Raw genomic sequence first — 12,841 nt, forward strand, 5'->3', positions numbered from 1 at the left:
ACAGTGACTGTGGGGATGAGGTCATCAATGCACTTATTGATGAAGCCGATGACTGAAGTGGTGTATTCCTCAATACCAATGGATGAATCCCGGAACATATTCCAGTCTGTGCTAGCACAACAGTCCTGAAGTGTAGCAACCGCATCATCTGACCACTTCCATATTGAGCGAGTCACTAGTATTTCCTGCTTTGGTTTTTGCTTGTAAGCAGGAATCAGGAGGATAGTATTGTGGTCAAATTTGCCAAAAAGAGGACGAGGGAGATCTTTGTATGCATCTCTGTGTGTGGAGTAAAGGTGGTCTATGATTTTTTTTCCCTGGTTGCACATGTGACATGCTGGTAAAAATTTGGTAAAACTGATTTAAGTCTGCCTGCATTAAAGTCCCCGGCCACTAGGAGCGCCGCTTCTGGGTGAGCATTTTCTTCTTTGCTTATGGCCTTATAGAGTTGGTTGAGAGCAGTCTTAGTGCCAGCTTCGCTTGGTGGTGGTAAATAGACGGCTAAGAATAATACAGATGAGAACACTCTTGGTAATTAGTGTGGTTGACAATTTATCATAAGGTACTCTACCTCAGGCGAGCAATACCTCGAGACTTCTTTAATATTAGACATCGTGCACCTAGCTGTTATTGACAAAAATACACACACCCCCACCCCTAGTCTTACCAGAGGTAGCGTCTCTGTAATGCCGGTGAATGCAAAATCCCGCCAGGTCTATATTGTCCATTTCTTCGTTCAGCCACATTTCAGTGAAACATAAGATGTTACAGTTTTTAATGTTGGTAGGATAATTTTAATAGTAGGTCATCCATTTTATTTTCTAATGATTGCCTGTTAGCAAGGAGAATGGAAGGCATTGGGAGTTTACTCGCTCGCCTCCGGCTTCTCAGAAGGATCCCCGATCTGCGTCCCCTTTTTTTCTTCAGCAAAAGACATGAATGTGGGCCTGTTCCAGTGAAAGCAGGATATCCTTCTTGTCGGACTCGTTAAAACCTGTTAAGTCTACCCCCTCCTTTTTCGAACATTCTGTTAAAAATCGCGCAACATTTCAGCGTCCTGCTACTCATGCCAGGAATATAGTATATGCATATGATTAGTATGTGTGGATAGAAAACACTCTGAAGTTTCTAAAACTGGTTAAATCACGGCTGTGACTACAACAGAGCGTGTGTTTCATCGAAAAGCGCAAGAAAAACTGGTCACTGAAAACTGAAAAAAATATCCATGTGCCACTTGCATGTATTGTTTAAGGGGCACCAAATTAAATAGGGCGGAGATTGCAATTCCTACAGCTTCCACACAATGTAGCCAAAAACTTAATTTTCATTGACAAAAATCCTTTGTGTCATGACAAATAGATCCTTCATTCCATCCAGCCTACAGCAATCGATTTTGGAAGAGAGAAAAGGGGACATTGTTTTCTTGAGTAGCTGCTATTGAATACAGATCGCCCAGTGATCAATTTGATCGCTTATTAACGTTTACAAATACCTAAAGTTGGGTTACAAAAGTAGGTTGAAGTGTTTTGTCAAAGAATATAGGCAACTTATATAATTTAAAAAAATGACGTTGCGTGTTGGAAGAGAGCTTTTTTCCTGAACCAGACAGGCTATACAAATGGATATTTTGGGCATACATGGACGGATTTAATCGGGAAAAAGACCCAATTGTGATGTTTATGGAACATATAGGAGTGCCAACAAAGAATATCATCAAAGGTAATGAATGTTTTATATTTTATTTCTGCGTTTTGTGTAGCGCCGGCTACGCTAATTATTTTGTTTACGTCCCCTTCAGGTGTATTGGGGTGTTGCATGCTATCAGATAATAGCTTCTCATGCTTTCGCCGAAAAGCATTTTAAAAATCTGACTTGTTGGCTAGATTCACAACGAGTGTAGCTTTAATTCAATACCCTGCATGTGTGTTTTAATGAACGTTTGAGTTTTAACGAGTACATTTAGCATTTAGCGTAGCGCATTTCCATTTCCAGGTGTCTAGATGAGACGTCTGCGTCTCAAGTAGGATCAAGAGGTTAAAGGAAAAAGTTTCTTCCAGTCCGCGGTGAGTAATTGCTGAAGTTACAGAAGTTATTTTCGCTTAAAAGAGACGGTAGCAGCAACATTATGTACACAATAAGTTAAAAAATAAGTTACACAAAACACTTTTTTTTTATTGCACAATTTGTTTACTGTGAAATTAAGACCCTACATCAGCAAATCCATTCTTTCCCCCATTGAACTTAACAGAACCTGAGACCATCTGCTATCTGTTTTTTTTTTACCTTTATTTAACTAGACAAGTCAGTTTAAGAACAAATTCTTATTTTCAATGACAGCCTATGAACATAGGGTTAACTGCCTTGTTATGGGGCAGAAAGACAGATTGTTACTTTGTCAGCTTGGGGATTTGATCTTGCAACCTTTCAGTTCTGAGTCCAACACTCTAACCACTGACACACAATGACTACCTGCCATTTAATTTCTACATGCGATCCTGCTTTTAATTAAGACGTCCCCGCATTTAATGAGTTCACTAAGACGCAAACACACATCCCTCCTGATAAGATAGCAGCTTGGCGGACACACAAAACATTGCCCTTCTACGCAACACACACACTATGGATGTGTCTCAATTGGCACCTTATTCCCAACAAAGACACTATGGGCCATGGTCAACAGTATTGCTCTAGAGAGGGAATAGCCTATGTAATAGAACACTCTACCCCGTATAAACTACTGTACATCTTAGGACGTTCTGACTCTGAGGCAACGGTGATGGAAGGTTGCATTAAAATAACAGATTATTCCCTAACCGCAAGGAATGTCTGGGCCAGTCTAGCACTTTCTGTTGGTTGCCTGCTGGTACAATTTTAAATGATGTCATATATGTTTTTCTTGCTGGAGGTAAAGTAGTAGTTTAGCAGCATTTTGTAGTTTCTTTCTCCTTGATTTTGGAAAAGTTTCTCTTTCAGTGATAACAAAAGCTATAGCATTTTTGTGTCACCCACTTACTTTCCTGAAGAATGAATTTACATCCAACATCTCCCACATCCCCTGCTCTGACTTCCATAGGAACTCCTTAATAATAGTCCAAGTCTGTAGATTTACTTATCACTCACAGAGGAGTATCCACTCGAAAACACAAACATCGTCAAAAATGTATGACGGCTCCATTGCTGGAGAGATTGAGGGGCTCGTATAGAATGAGCGTCTCCCCAATAGTAATTTTCTTTTTTTTATGTATTTTTTTTCCCAACATTTTTAGGGGCAGCTTTAAGTAAGTTTGAGACGGATACAAGTTAAGGTTATTCGGAGCAAGCTAAAATCCCGTCTTCACTCACCGCCATCTTCCTGGAACTTCCTTGCTTGATGTAGATGTTACAGTAGGTATGATAGATGTATTTTGCGCATCTAGTTGTGGTTCATAGTTCACGTTCCTGTGTGCCACAAATCAAAATTGACTAGTGGAGATGTTACAGTAAGAATGTTAGGAATGTGGGGTGAAAAGGTGAGATTCTTGCTCACTCTAAATGCATTTCATCAATGATGTATATTTCTCCAGCTCCCCTGTGTTGTGCCTGGGGATGTAGAAAGCTGTGAATTATTGCAAGGTGTTGACCAATGACCCAATACCTCATTGTCTTCATTATGGATAAGCCATTAACACATTTACCTCCACATACTTTACATTCAGTATCTTAAATGTTTTGCTAAATATCATCCATACGTGCAACAGTAAATAGGGGTTACAGGCCACTGCCAAAATAAATGTTCCGGTGACTCGTAGTGGCCCACCGCATTATTAAGATACTTTATGTTGGTGTTTCCTTTATTTTGTCAGTACCCTGTAGTTGTAAAGTATACAGTGTGGGCAGAAAATGAACACTGAAGCAAGGGTAGGATTTTGATCATGTACAGTATGTGGGTTACTCCCTGTATGGCAATAACTGTGACAAGAAAATTGCCTGACAGTTATGTTTTATACAATAGGTGGAAATGCATTGGATGAGCCACAGTGCTACTGTCAATCCAAACTAATGGATACACAAAGAGACAATGGATGAATTGCAACTCGTTGATATTCAACCACCAGATGTGACACTTGCTCTTTGTCTCAGACTAAAAGTCAAGGCAAGTGCAAAGTGAAAGCCTACCCTATTCTCATCCCCCATGTTTAAAACAATAAACACAAATATTATCTCAGAGTGAAAGCAAATCTACGCCACATTTGCTTGTCCCTCCTTGAGTGTGTCATTGTGGAAGCAAAGATAATCAGCGACTAGAGAGGAGTCTGTAAAGTGCTCTCTCAAAATGTTCCTGAGTGGGAGCTGCTTCCGAATCAGACTGAGTTTGATTCAGAGTTAGTCCCAAATGGCACCATATTGCCTTGTAGTGTACTAATTTTGACCAGAACCCTATGGGCCCTGATCAGAATTGGTGTATAAGGTGTCATTTAATAAGATGTAGCCTCCACCAGCACAATGACAAACAGAAAGTGAAGACACAGAATGAGTCCCAAATGGTGCGCTATTCCTTATGTGGTACACTTTTTTTGATCAGGTCCCATAGGGCTCTAACCAAAATCAGTGCATTATATATGGAATAGGGTGCCATTTGGGAAGCACCCACACTCTGCAATCATACGATGGCTTTTCAAGAGGCCAGTTTCAACTATGTTTTTGCCTGTTCACATTTCTAATCCCAACCCGGTGTTATGAAAATGTTGTTCCTCTAGAAACAGATAAATATGAATCAAGAACAGATGTAATTGTAGGCCTACAGAATAAGGCATTTTTATTCATGATAGTAAGGTATTAGAAATGTTCAAAATAACTGTGTGAAAATATACTTTTTTTTTACCTTACAGTTTTTTCCAACTGCTTACACACAGAATCTTTTCATGTCACACAATTTTTGAAACCTCTCACTCAAAGTGCAAAACTACACACCAAATATCCAAAACCATAAGCTATTTCTCAGCCTTTGACTCAGTTATCAATTGCATAAAACGCTTTTTTCAAAACATTACACACAATTCTCTACCTAAAACACAAAAATCTAACAGGAAGTGACTTGCTTTCCTTTTCCAAACACAACCAATCAAAATGCTACAATTGTTCACCAGGTCACACACACACACTCCTCACATGTGCAAACACTAATAGCTTAACTGATCATTTACCAATCACTGCTTTACTGTAGTATAGGCCTATAAATAGGTCAAAGGTCAGATTACCTGTTTTGAACAATGGATGCCAACAATGGACAGAGAGCAAGAGGAGTAGGAGGGAGAGGAAGAGGAAGAGGAGGACGGGGGAAAAGAAGAGAAGGAAGGAGAGCCATCTATGACGAGATTAGGGCAACACTTGTTGATCATGAGATCAACCATGGTTTGACCATGAGAGAGGCACATACTCATGGTATGTATGTGCCTAGCCTCTCTCATGGTCAAACCATGGTTGATCTCATGATCAACAAGTGTTGCCCTAATCCCAACTTGAGTCGATTTACAGTGGCGTCCATAATTCGAACCTTCAGAAATGAGAACAGGTATGCAACTATAGCCATCCATTTACTGCACTGCAATGAATGAATGAGGTTGGTTATCATGCTGTACTACATTTTTTTGTACATTGTTTACAGTTCCTATGCTGAACACATACTGTGTTTGAATTCTGTACAGAGTGGAAAGGCAAAAACATATTGGAGGACGAGAACGCTTGTTTACGTATGTGCAAGAAACTGTCATTATAAATATGGTTTTGGCCAACAATGCAATTAGGATTCGGGAGATAAGAGAGCATATCTTGACTAATGACACCATATTTAACAACATCAATGCTGTAAGCCTGTCAACCATACAACGCATCCCCCAACGGCACCGAGTGACGATGAAACAACTTTACAAGGTGCCATTTGAGAGAAACTCTGACAGAGTCAAGAATATGCGACATGACTTTGTGGAGGTATGTATGCAACACTACTTCCAGTACTTCAGACATACCATATTTACTCATCTGTATATCCTTGTGTCTGTTACAGAGAGTATTGGAGCTGGATGCCCATGTAATTCGCCATGAATTTATTTATGTGGATGAGGTTGGCTTCAACCTCACCAAAACCAGGCGCCACGGAAGAAATGTAATAGGACAGAGGACAATTACCAATGTCCCTGGACAGCGTGGGGATAATATAACTCTGTGCTGCCATCACTCAAAACGAGGTTCTCCATCACAATGTCACACTGGGTCCGTACAACACCGGCCATATGCTCACTTTTCTGGATGCAATTTACACAATGCTTGACCCTGATCCAGATCAGGAGCCTGCTAGATTTGTCGTTTTTATGGGACAATGTTAGTTTTCACCGGGCTGTTCTGGTCCAAAACTGGTTTGCCACCCATCCACAATTTGTAGTTTTGTACCTACCCCCATATTCACCTTTTCTAAATCCCATAGAGGAATTCTTCTCAGCCTGGCGCTGGAAAGTGTATGATCGTCAACCCTATGCCCGCATGCTGCTTCTCCAGGCAATGGAGGATGCATGTGGGGACATAGAGGTTGCCTCTGTCCAAGGTTGGATACGCCATGCTAGGAGATACTTCCCTCGATGTTTGGCAAGAGAAAACGTATCTTGTGATGTGGACAAAGTATTGTGGCCAGACCCAGGCCGGAGAAGCACTGGTGACTGCCCCCCCCCCCCCCCCCCCCCCACCAATTCCTGGACTACTCCCCTGGGACCCCACACACACAATTGTGTTCTTTACTGTATTCTAAAGAATATACTTTTGGTTTACATATGTTTATGGTTTTGTTGTATGCTACTGTATACAGCAGTAATGTTTGGCCTAATAAATATTTTTTGTTTCCACATTGCATTGGTGTTTACAGTGTACTTGTTACCCCTCTCAGCCGATTACTTTCACTGTAGAACATTGTATTGAAATGTAGATATACGCCTATGAAATACCAAAGAGCTACCTTTCTGATCTCCCCATCCCGGATCCGGGATCGTGAATACAGACTCAAGCTCATTACCATAACGCAACGTTAACTATTCATGAAAATCGCAAATGAAATGAAATAAATATGCTAGCTCTCAAGCTTAGCCTTTTGTTAACAACACTGTCATCTCAGATTTTCAAAATATGCTTCTCAACCATTGCAAAACAAGCATTTGTGTAACAGTATTGATGGCTAACGTAGCATTTAGCATTAGCATTCAGCTGGCAACATTTACACAAAAAAACAGAAAAGCATTCAAATAAAATCATTTACCTTTGAAGAACTTCAGATGTTTTCAATGAGGAGACTCTCAGATAGCAAATGTTCAGTTTTTCCTGAAAGATTATTTGTTTAGGACAAATCGCTCCGTTTTCTGCGTCACGTTTAGCTATGAAAAAACCCCTGTATCCAGGATTGTGTAAATCTATCAGCAAGCTCATTAGCATAACACAACGTTAACTATTCATGAAAATCGCAAATGAAATGAAATAAATATGCCATCTCTCAAGCTTAGCCTTTTGTAAACAACACTGTCATCTCAGATTTTCAAAATATGCTTCTCAACCATAGGAAAACAATCATTTGTGTAAAAGTAGCTAGCTAGCGTTAGCATTTAGCGTTAGCATTAGCGTTAGCATCCAGCACGCAACATTTCAACAAAAACATAAAAGCCTTCAAATAAAATCATTTACCTTTGAAGAACTTCTGATGTTTTCAATGAGGATACTCTCAGTTAGATAGCAGATGCTCAGTTTTTCCAAAAAGATTATTTGTGTATTAGAAATAGCTCCGTTTTATACATCACATTTGGCTACCAAAAAAAATCCAAAAATTCAGTCCTCAAAACGCGAACTTTTTTCCAAATTAACTCCATAATATCGACTGAAAACATGGCAAACGTTGTTTAGAATCAATCATCAAGGTGTTTTTCACATATCTCTTCATTGATACATCGTTCTTGGACACATGGTTTCTCCCCTATATCAAATGGAAAAGTACGAGCAGCTGGCAATTGCGCACCGAATTCCACGCAGGACACCAGGCGGACACTTGGAAAATGTAGTCTCTTATGGTCAATCTTCCAATGATATGCCTACAAATACGTCACAATGCTGCTAAGACCTTGGGCGAACGACAGAAAGTGTAGGCTCATTCCTTGCGCAATCACAGCCATATAAGGAGACAATGGAAAACAGAGCTTCAGAAATTCTGCTAATTCCTGGTTGATGCATCATCTTGGTTTCGCCTGTAGAATGAGTTCTGGGGCACTTACAGACAAAATCTTTGCAGATTCTGAAACTTCAGAGTGTTTTCTTTCCAAAACTGTCAAGAATATGCATAGTCGAGCATCTTTTCGTGACAAAATATCGCGCTTAAAACGGGAACGTTTTTTATCCAAAAATGAAATAGCGCCCCTAGAGATCTAACAGGTTAAGATTTAGAACAACAGTGTTTACATGGTATATCCAAAAATGTACTATTATGAAAGCAGTGTTTGCCATTTGATGCAAATGTTACATTTTGAAGGAGATGTGAGGCATTTTGCATTTTGTGTGTGCAGTTTTGGGAATTGTGTGTAGAGTTTTGAAGAAAAGGAGACGTGTGTAAGCAGTTGGAAAAAACTGTAAAACACATTAACTCCTTTAAAATGATAAATAGTGGGACAATAAAACATTGTCAAGAGCAGCTATTGTATCAACATAATGATAGCGTGTAACAAAGACATTATTAATAATACCTGCTTAATATGTATAATGACTAATACACTAAAGCATTGTCGGCAAGCTCAGATGGGAAAATAAATTACACTTATACTCATTGATGTAGAATAACCATTTTCCAGTTAGGCCTACATATCCACAGTTGTCAGATTAAACAAGGGAAACACAGATTTCTTTAAGCCTAGATAAAACATCCAAACACAGGTATTCTCACTCTTATATATAATTAGTACTGGCGAGCATATATTAGATTAGATGTTCTAAGATGTTTAATGAGACAAACACTACATTACCATTTCTTTCCCAAAAGTGATGAGTCTAACGAGAGGCCATCCACAGTGACCCTGGTTAATTACAGACTCCAGAGAAGAGCTATCTGAAGCTTTCACCCCCTGGCCAGCACCTCTCACACCATGTCATTAAACAGATATGCAACACCTCTCACAGTTGTCCCTCTCCGAAATGTAGGGCTTCACGCTCAGGGTCAAAGTTTAATCTAGTGTGGTGTGGTGCAAAGCCCTCAACCTCCCAGCCATATGCTCCCTCCTTGCTTGCCCTCTGGGTTGGGTTCACACCCCTCTACACACACGCACGCTCGCCCCCTTCAGTCCCAGAGCCCTGGGCTGGCAGCAGTGTGACATTCTTGCAGCGCATGGTGGCTGTGCAGGGTTGTGGACCATTAGCATGGACCATTAGCCCAGTGGGGTAGAGGAAGAGTGGAAGAGGGGGATGCCGAGTGGAGCATAGGATGGGTGGAGGAGGATGGTGGAGTGTAGGCAGATGCACTTTAATGACTCACTGTGCGTGTGAGTGTGCATGGCCCCAACCAGAAAGCTGCCTGCGGCAGACTGGCACAGATGTAGAGACACATATTCATCCATTAATGTATTTGTTTGTTACTTAGTTAGTTTGTTTGTTTGTTCGCTTTTTCATTTGTTTGTTCGTTTGCTAGTTAATTCATTAATTCACCCATTCACTCAAAGCTGTGGTAGTTATTCAGAATTTGTTTTGACTGGCATTGGAAATAAGTTTCACATTACCAAAAGATACCAGAGAATTTGAATTAGAAGCAATCGAGGGAGATGGGATAAAGAATGTATCATCTGGAATGGCATGATCAAAACTGAGAGAGAGATAGAAAGTGAGTGAGAGATAGCAAGTGAGTGAGAGAGAGAGAGAGAGAGAGAGAGAGAGAGAGAGAGAGAGAGAGAGAGAAAATAATTTCAGACAGACAGTAAAGAGGGAAAGATAATGAGAAATAGAAAATAAAAAGAGAAAAATAAATTGAGGATGGGGAAGAAGGTGGGAAAGAGAAATAGCACGCGCGAGAGAGAGAGAGAGAGAGATCAATAGGAATGAAACCTGTTTCCAGTTATTGTTTCCAGTAATTGTGTTAGTGTTTGTGTGTGCGGGGGGATCACTGTGCTCTCTGCTCTACATGTAGGAGGGAAGCAGCAGAGACTACAATGGACACCTTAATATTCCCCTCTGTCTGATGGACACGTGTGTGTGTGTGTGTGTGTGTGTGTGTGTGTGTGTGTGTGTGTGTGTGTGTGTGTGTGTGTGTGTGTGTGTGTGTGTGTGTGTGTGTGTGCAAGCGCATGTGCTTGTGTGTGTGTGCTAGCGCGTGTGCTTGTGTGTGTGTGTGTGTGTGTGTGTGTGTGTGTGTGTGTGTGTGTGTGTGTGTGCATGCTTGTGTGTGTGTGTGTGCATGCTTGTGTGTGTGTGTGTGTGTGTGTGTGTGTGTGTGTGTGCATGCTTGTGTGTGTGTGTGTTTGGGCGAATGGGTGGCAGCAAAACAAATGGGACCAAATTGACGATTATTACTTTGCCTTTCGGGTGTAATTCTATACGTATGGCTGGGGCACATGGGAGAGATGCTAGCAACACCTCTCTCTCTCTCTCTCTCTCTCTCTCTCTCTCTCTCTCTCTCTCTCTCTCTCTCTCGCTACACAACTTCTACTGTATCTTTAATTGACAAGGAAATGTGGGTTTATTGAATACAAATTTCATAAAGCAGCCCAACCAACTAAAATAATGATGTCTATTGTCACATATTACTTTACAATTACAAGGGAACTAAGCACATGCAAGCTCTTCTCCTATCCTCTCCCCCTCTCCTCCTCTCCTATCGGGTGGTCAGTCAATGGTATGGTGTGCTGACGGGGCCAGTCTAATTGTGTTCTGGGGCCCTTCTCAATGCTGCTCTGGTAACCATTAACTAGCCCCTGCATGGCGTAGAACTTGTCAAAACTTGTTTAGATAGTATCCATGGCCTTGTCCACTCTCACACCACCCTGCTCAAACACGCACGCACACACGCACACACGCACACACACATACATACATACACACCAGAGGAGGCTGGTGGGAGGAGCTATAAGAGGATGGGCTCATTGTAATGGCTGGAAGGACATAAATGTAACGGTATTAAACACATGAAACATATTGAAATGTAACGTTTGACTTCGTTCCATACATTCCGTTCCAGCCATTACAGTGAGCCTGTCGTCTTACAGTTCCTACCACCAGTGTCCTCTGACACACACACACACAAAGACAAATACGCACACGCTCCCTCCCACCCCTCAACACACGGAAGCCCTGTTTGGCCATGGTCATCAAGGCCAGGTGACTGATAAGCTAGGTTATGTTCATTTGGCGCTTAACGTACTGACCTTTGTAAACACTGATAGTCTGTTAGTCATTCTGTAATTCTGACAGGTTCTCAGGACCCCTCTGTTAGGATAGGATATTATCTCCTGGCCTGCCAAAACTGGAGGCCTGTGTCTGAAATAGCACTGTATTCCCTATATAGTGCACTACCTTTGATAGGGCTCTGCTTAAAAGTAGTGCGCTATGTAGGGAACAGGGTATCCTTTGGGATGTAAGCTGGCCCTCATCTGACTCAACCATGTGAAAAAAAACCTGTGTGACATCTGTCTTTCACCATTGAGGACATATTAAACCAGTTTCTAGATCACAAAAATAATTCATATTTTTTCAGAACAAAGTATTTTTGTGGAAAAATGATCTATAGAAAATGTCATGAAAAAGGCTCATGGCCTCATAATGTTTGAAGTTGTTGTGGGATGGTACATGGTTATTTTGCCGAGGGTAGAGGGATAGGGAAGATAGATACAGTATCTCTCTGGGTCACCCACATAAACCCCCACCCTCAGCCTCAAAAACAAATATAACATTTATAACATTCATAACAATGTTTATAACAATTAAACATTTACATCTGAACAGAGGCCTGAACTGAACAGACAGAGCCAACACAATTGTATCTCTGTCTGCTGGCCAGGATGATAACTATTAATGCATTTTCTTATCCTAACATATTTTGTTTATTTGGCCAATATATGCCTTCATATAGTGAGGAATGGTGCTGTGATTCTATAAGGCTTTCTAGAATTTTGTTCCATTGATGTTGTCTTTTAGGACGTGAGTGTAACAATGTGCGCAGGGAGTCGGGAAGCAAGTTCAGGGAGTGAGTGTTTTAATAAATAAACACAAGCTAATAACAAAATTAGAAACACAAACAATGCACAGAACTGATACAGGAACAGAAACAATGACACCTTGGGAAGGAACCAAAAGGGAGTGACATATATAGGGACGTGAAGGTGCGCATAACGATGGTGACAGGTGTGCGCCATAGCGAGCAGCCTGGTGACCTAGAGGCCGGAGAGGGAGCACACAGTGAGTTATTGGAGTTAGTGACAGTGAGTTATTGGATAGTGATGTACACACAAAAAAAATGCTGCATTGTTTGGTTGACCCACCTGCCCGGGCTGCAGGCGGTGGTTCACTTAGTTTGGTTGTTTTCTTTAAAAAGAGCATGGTTGGCTTGTTGATGCTGGGTTATTGGTGCTGGCTTATTGAGATATGACCCAACCGGGTCGGCTCAGAAGACTGGAGGTGTGGTTGAGTAGGGGCGTGGCTATGTTCGGCTGGGTCAAATGAATCCAGTGTTTGTTCTGTCCAATATTTACCCAGCGCTGGGTTACCAAATAACCCAAATGGGGTTGTTTTTAACCCAGCATTTCTTAGCGTGTAGACGTCGCTTCAGTTAGCTGTGTTAGCTGTACGCCATGTGGATATTTCT

At 41.2% G+C, this 12,841-nt stretch overlaps 1 long non-coding RNA gene across 4 annotated transcripts in view; it reads right to left on the reverse strand.

Moving 5' to 3' along the window:
• LOC149977452 (uncharacterized) overlaps positions 1-12,841 on the reverse strand; it is a 1,012,103-nt gene that overhangs the window by 20,491 nt on the left and 978,771 nt on the right. For 2 of the 4 annotated variants that reach the window (XR_016486671.1, XR_016486674.1), the window contains one exon: positions 7,280-7,341. This is a non-coding gene — a long non-coding RNA (uncharacterized LOC149977452). Of the gene's footprint in view, positions 1-7,279; positions 7,409-7,698; positions 8,428-12,841 lie in introns of those variants that run through there. The other 2 variants (XR_016486673.1, XR_016486672.1) reach the window with 2 other exon arrangements.

The sequence above is a fragment of the Oncorhynchus mykiss genome, chromosome 15, assembly GCF_057628025.1.
Source record: "Oncorhynchus mykiss isolate SJ-2025 chromosome 15, ASM5762802v1, whole genome shotgun sequence".
Taxonomy (NCBI): Eukaryota; Metazoa; Chordata; class Actinopteri; order Salmoniformes; family Salmonidae; genus Oncorhynchus; species Oncorhynchus mykiss.